We start from the raw sequence: 6,490 nt of genomic DNA, 5'->3' as shown, positions 1-6,490 counted from the left end.
GGACTTCATTTTTTTTTTTTTTTTTGTGGGGATATAAGAATCTGCTGTCAAAGTACATCCAAATTGACAAGTGCATCTGTTCTCCACAATCTGCCGCGGTCGCATCCGTCGGGGATGAAACGAGCGTTGCATGAACTTCCGACACGAGGAAGATGTTGTGCAGATGCCGCCTCAGCAAACGCTTTCTGTCTCGTGCCCGGTTGGCTTGAGTCCATGGACGAGAGGAAAAAAAAAAAAAAAACAAACAAAAAAATCGAACAATTACATTTTTCGACAGGACAGACTCACAAAGAAGTGCTTGAGATGTTTCAAATGCAGAATCGCAAGTCAGCAGTTGACTCCAGGTCGTGGATTGGGAATCTTAGTGTGGGGGTGGGATTAGACAAATTTGCTAAATAGTGACGTCCTCCTGCGAAAATTCAAAACAGCAGCGAACAAAAGATTTAATTTTTTTTTTTAAATTTTACGATGGATTCCGGGGGGAGCCGTCAATACTTAGGCCCAACTACGGTATTAGCATAACAGCGAATCAAAGGGAACATTCAAAAAGAAAATATCAATCTAAATCTTAGCCAGAGTACACTTGATTAATAAGTCATCTTAGTGCTTTGCGTGCTTAAAAAAAGAAAAAAAAAAAAGAAAAATCCATAGCCTATTTTAGGCACTCTGGTATGTGGTCAGAAGGCCAGTTTGACTGTGTGTCCCAAACGCTGAAAGCAAGCAGCTGCAACATTAAAGTGGCATGCCTGCACCGCAGTCCACTGGAGCTGCGCAATTAATCACCAGTTCGACCAAAGCGGCCGCAAGACTTTTGCATAATCTTTCATTTATGGGTCTTATGTATGGCTTTACGCATGCACACAGACTGCGGCGTGAAGACTCTCTCGAGCCTCAACGCCGAGATTCTATAAGTAGATGCCAGAAGGATAAAAATAAACACAAAAGAAAATTCAGTGTCAATGAAAGTCCCTCAAGTATTTTGGTACTTTACGCTGGAAAGCAAAGCATCATCACGTCGACCCACCCCACCCAAATAAAACGACTTCTCTGCATTGATGCTCATTGACCCGGTTTCTCCCGATGAAAATGGGAGCGGATTTGCCGACGAGGTGATCGTAAACATTCACTAGCTTGTTTTGTTTGTTGTTCCGGTCGACATCATTTCTTGCCACCATGCGGGCCGAAATCTGCTTGACTTAACGCTGACAAATTGGGGAAACAATTGCTTATTTTTATTTAAATGGGGGTAACCTCCACTACCATTTCATTTCATTTCATTTTCAGAGTGCCTCTCAATAGCATATTTAGACCATGGAGTCTGCCAATCCTCCATGAAGGGTCTCCAGTTGGTCCAGAATGCTGCCGCTCGCCTTGTTGACTGGTACTCGGAAAAGGGAGCGCGTCACTCCTACTCACTGCTCATCTTTAAAACTCGTCTTCCGACTCCGTTTTATTCTTTGGCATTTGGCTCAGCATGGGGCTTGATTTTTAGTTTGACTGTTTTTGTGCTTTCGACTGTCTTCGTTATTTATATTTACTTTTGGGAGAGGCCTGATTCCGACTTGACGATATCCGATTCCATGTTTTTTTTTTTTTCTTACACAGCCGTGACGATGAGCCAATCGGAATCTCTTGACTCATGCAGTGTAAATCAAGCCAATGTGTTTTCTGAACTTGGACGCACGGCTTACCATTTTAGCCAAATAGAGAGAGCTCAAGACTTAGAGGCAAAAGCAAGTTCACTGACATTTGCAAAATTCATCAAATGGCCGCAGGACTGGGGTGCCGGACTGCAGAGTGTCAAAACGGGACTGGGGGAGCGGCAAGGGAAGAAAGACCAAGTGTCAGCTTTGAAAGGAAAAATATCTATCCGTCTTTGCACGTAGATCGAGGAAGCAGACAGCAATCACCAAAGCACGCGGGCTCGCTCACATACGTGATTACACAGTCGGAACGGCGAGATTGTAACATCAGCAAAGCAACTGCTTGACCTTGCAGACCAGGAAAAACCGACTGCAGCTTTTATTATCGACTGTATGTTAGCTCATGCAGGCACTCTTAAACAAGTCAAATCACGTAATCCTCGACAGTGTTTGGGTTTGTCTTCAGGTATTCCTTTTCGGCTCTTCGTGTTGTGTGTACGGAACTCTAAACCGGTTCCTCCCCCGAATGCAAGAAGACACAATCTTCCTGTTTCTCCACTTCACCTACGACACCTTTCTTCAAAATATAGCGCTGGACACTTCTTTTTTCTTTGCCATTGACAAAATGAAAGGCACTTGAGACTGGATCCACCTGCCTGACACAGACCCTTTAGTGCTTTGTGTCGTTGTTCCCACGTCCCCGCAAAGTCTACGGCCATGGAATTGTCCAAAATATTCGGCCCGTAAGTCCCAGGGAAGGAAAATCTGACTGCTTCAGCCTACAGAGGGATTCTGGACACTCAAACCGTTGAGAGATGAGCCTCGCTGGTCCGTCACGACACTGCCAGGGCCACAAAGTCATGGAGGAGAGAGTGTGATTCAGATGAACTTGACTTGCCTGCACAGAGTCCAGACCTCAACACCGTTGGGATGAATTTCAGCGGCAACTAGAGAGCGAGGGCTTCTCATCCAACATCGTGTGCGTGTGTGCGTGTGTGCAAAACCTCACCAATGCAGTCCTGGAAGATCAATAGTTTCCCATCAACACACTCCTTAAGCCTGCGAAAAGTCTTCCCAAAAGCCACAAAGTGTGGCCCAGCATCATGCGAACCGATGATGAGCGTTTACAACTTTCCACGTTCGTCTGTTGTCGTGATCGCGAATGTTGGCATGGGCTTTCGGTTTTTACGTTGAGCCTCCTCCCAAACGAAATGGCCGCTCATTCCATGGAAACGGCGACGAGAGAAAGAAAGCCATCATCAGGCGGCGGGGGCTCGAGAGGTGAGCTAATCGGAGGCTTACGAGGTGCAGGTGCTTGTAAAACGTGCTGGAAAGCAGCAGCCAACTGCCTAATCGGCTCCGTCTTATCTGATTCGTCTGCGGCGTCATGGCTGTTTGAATCAAGTGGGCCATGCTCCTCAGATGTTTGCTCAAGGATTACATCGGAGGGAACGTGTTTCCACGGACCTCGAACAGCTCTGTTGTTTCGAAAAGAAAAAAAGAAAAATGAAAAAAAAAGGTAGTGGTAGCTAGGGGTGATATTAGCATGCCCGACGCATCTTTGTGACAACGGGAACTCAAAGCCTATGAAAAGGACATTGTTGACAAACTTTGGGAAAGAGGAAATAAATCTGCAGCAGCTGTGACACACAGTGACGGGAGCGCTTTGTGGAACAAGCATGTCAAACTTTACAAGGGAGTCTTTGTAAGACCGGTACGATCTGCTGTTTTCGCGCCACGATGGAAAAAAAATAAAAATAAAAAAATCTGATCATGTCAAAGCCCAAAGGGAAAAGTATCATCTTGCGGCAAAAGCGGCCTGTTCAAATGGTGTCATTTGTTGCTCAGGCGTTGTTGCTTTGACAGCATGATGACAGGAATGGAAGGCTACTGGAACCATCGCAACGACACGACATAGCAGCACTGTCTTTTAAATGCTTTCTTTTGGGTCACTTTTTTTTTATTTTTTTTTTATCTGTTTAGTGGACAAACCGCATTGCTCTCTGGAGGTCGGCTCAATAAATGACACACATTCAGATACTTTAAATCATACTTTGAACGATTTCTCGGCAGAACGGCGACCTTGCGGAGAAACGATGAGCGCATGAGTTCCCTCCTCATATGTTTGCACTCAAATTTTATCACCTCTCAGGCCCCAAATAATTTTTCATCAAACTCTTGACACATTCGATAAAAGGTTCACGTGAAGAATTGATGTCTTCAAACCTCCAAGGTCTTCTGTGGTATCCGCCCGCTCCAAGACCGACACTGGCATCTGTACGCTGAAACGACGTTCGGCTGTATTTGAGAAATAAGTGCGAGGCGTAAGTGCCACTCAAGTAGCTTCCCGTTGGAAAATATTTCAGCAATATCTTCGCAATCTACATGTCAAACAATCGCATCCGTAGTAGCGGACACGGTACGACGTACGGTGAGACTCGTCTTTTACGTCTGTCACAGAAAGGCTCGTGGACGGCAAGACGACAAATCAAGCTCCGACAAGCAGCGCTCGCGTTGCAGTCAATTCATCTTGGAAGCGAGACTTTCAGCACGCACGGGAACCGATGCAGAGTGTGGACGTGGAGCTCCCGAGTGAGCGATGAAGAGGCGCATATTTGATCTTAAGCCTCCTCTGATGTTACTTTCTCAGCAACAGCAAAACATTTTCCTGCGTCAATTGAACCCGGGCTATGTCAAGTCATCCAAAAGTGCACGGAATGGAAGAAATCCCAATGAACTTTGTCATAGCCCCTTTTTAAAAGCCATGAATGGCAGTTTGTGGTGCAGTGATGATGACGTGTTGTACGCCAAGTTGAAGTTGCATACCCCTACACTGAAGTATTATTATTTTTTTTTTTTCAATGGGTCGAACTGACTCATAAGCTAGCGGGAGGTTGAAGGGCTCTGGCCAACGAGAGAATAATTGAGCTGGACATAACTGAGAACAATAAATTTTCCGATCACCAAGGGTCGCGGGGGTGCCGCAGCTTATCTTCGGGCAGTCGGCGGGGGACACCCTGAACCGGTTGCCAGCCAATCGCAGGGCATACACACACAGATGAACAACCATCCACGCTCACACTCGCACCTCGGGACAATTTGGAGTGCCCAATCAACCTACCTGCCTCGCGTGTTTTTTTGCAATCTGGGAGGAAAGAGAACTTCTAGTGCAGTTTCATCTTGAAAAGCTACTTTTCAACCATTCAAATGGCATTATCTTTCGCTACCAAATGCAGCGTGACGGCGGGGTAAAACATGATGTCGCTGTAGAAGGGACAACCAAACGCAAGACAGGGCCAGTTTTGTGACGGGGCGAAAAAGGTCCGAGGAGAAGCAAGTGAATCGTGAAGGTACGCTCCGGCGATGACATGGACGAGGCGGTGGAGGGCAGACGGGCATCTGGGGATGATGATCTTGAGCAGATGAAAACACAGCTTAGATGCGTAAGGGAAAAACACACAGAGACGCTATTAAACAGCTGAGCTGTGGCTTGAGACATTAGCTACCAGCGTGGTTGCTACAACAATAAGGCACGCCGCTGGTGCCGAGTTCCAGGTACATAAGCGGCTGAGTGATGGCTTGATTGCTGGCAGATGTCGATTGAAAGCGCAGCGGTAGGTGCGGCCGTGGCAACCGGCGAGGCGGACAAACGCAGGCTTCGCTTTAAAAACACACACAAAAACAAGACAAGGAGGGACGAGGCGGAGACCCGCGGGAAAAGGGAGTTGGGACGACGACGACGACGAACAAAAGTGAGCGGCCGACATGACGACATGCGGTTGCCAAAGTCAGTTTGAGTCCTCCTGCCCTCTTGACGGAGCGCCGGCCCCGGTCAGTTCCAGGTGACTGACTGGGGCAAAAAAAAAGAAACACAAAGTGGAGTCAAGTCCTGACTGAAGCTGAACAGGGACATCCGCTCTGTGAGTCGGCACATTTCCGATACCTTTCAGAATTTGACCCGCAGTTAGAAAGAAGAGGCCTGACACTGATTGTACCATAGCCCATTTCAGGAGTTTTTCGTTTTTACTATTCGCGCTCATTCATGAGTGCTACTTGAGAGAAAAAAAAAATAAATCGGAATGATGTCACTTGAATTGTGCGCTGTCAATGAAGCCTCATTGTCCCAAATGGGCCGAGAACCGGTACCGGTCCGCAGACCGGGCGGTTGGGGACCCCTGCCATTGACCATGAATGTTGACAAGTAACAAACAGGAGCGAGAAATTGACTTTGTGCCCACATACGAAACGGACTTCCGCTTGACGCTCGAGTCAAATGAGCGCCAGCCTTCGGGCCACGGTGTGAACTGTAAATGGTCTCCAGTTCGCAGCGGTCAGGTCCGTTCACAGGAACGGACTCTTGTTTTTTTCTCCTGCTGTCCCGAAGCTTTTCGACCTTCAACTGCGTCCTCGGTGAAAGCTCGTTAATTTCCTGCCAGTTGGTTGCACATTGCCACACCGTCGGTCCCACACAAAAACCCGAGTGCATTGTTCTGGCATTTCGAATGCTTTGTGTGGGTTGCGGTCAGCCGCCTCGGTCTGCTCTTCTCCACTTGAGAACATCGGGTTCAGTCATCTTTTGTGTTGTAGTTTCGGAAGAGAGAAAAAAAAAAAAAAACACAGCAGAGGCGCCTTAATGACCCCACTGTCATTTGCTGTGCGGTGAACATAAATGTCAAGCGGGCCTTTTTGACGCACATCTCCTCACTGTCAACCGATGAATCACCCTGACTTTCTCTTGGCCTTTTAAGTGTTGTTTGAGTGCAAAGAATGTAGGCCTTGGAAGCTCACATTTCAACAAAAGCTGACGTTCAACTCTCGGCCCTTTCTTTTTTTTTTTTTTTGGAAGT

The 6,490-nt window shown here is 47.1% G+C and overlaps 1 long non-coding RNA gene across 1 annotated transcript in view; it reads right to left on the bottom strand.

Moving 5' to 3' along the window:
* Nucleotides 1–2,515: 2,515 nt before the first annotated feature.
* LOC109515451 (uncharacterized) overlaps nucleotides 2,516–6,490 on the bottom strand; it is a 23,170-nt gene continuing 19,195 nt past the window's right edge. Inside the window, exon 3 of the long non-coding RNA XR_002168194.1 lies at nucleotides 2,516–2,662. This is a non-coding gene — a long non-coding RNA (uncharacterized LOC109515451). The remainder of the gene's footprint in view (nucleotides 2,663–6,490) is intronic.

Source organism: Hippocampus comes, unplaced genomic scaffold (genome assembly GCF_001891065.2).
Source record: "Hippocampus comes isolate QL1 unplaced genomic scaffold, H_comes_QL1_v1.1 scaffold173, whole genome shotgun sequence".
Taxonomy (NCBI): domain Eukaryota; kingdom Metazoa; phylum Chordata; class Actinopteri; order Syngnathiformes; family Syngnathidae; genus Hippocampus; species Hippocampus comes.
This window is presented reverse-complemented; position numbering and strand designations above follow the sequence as displayed.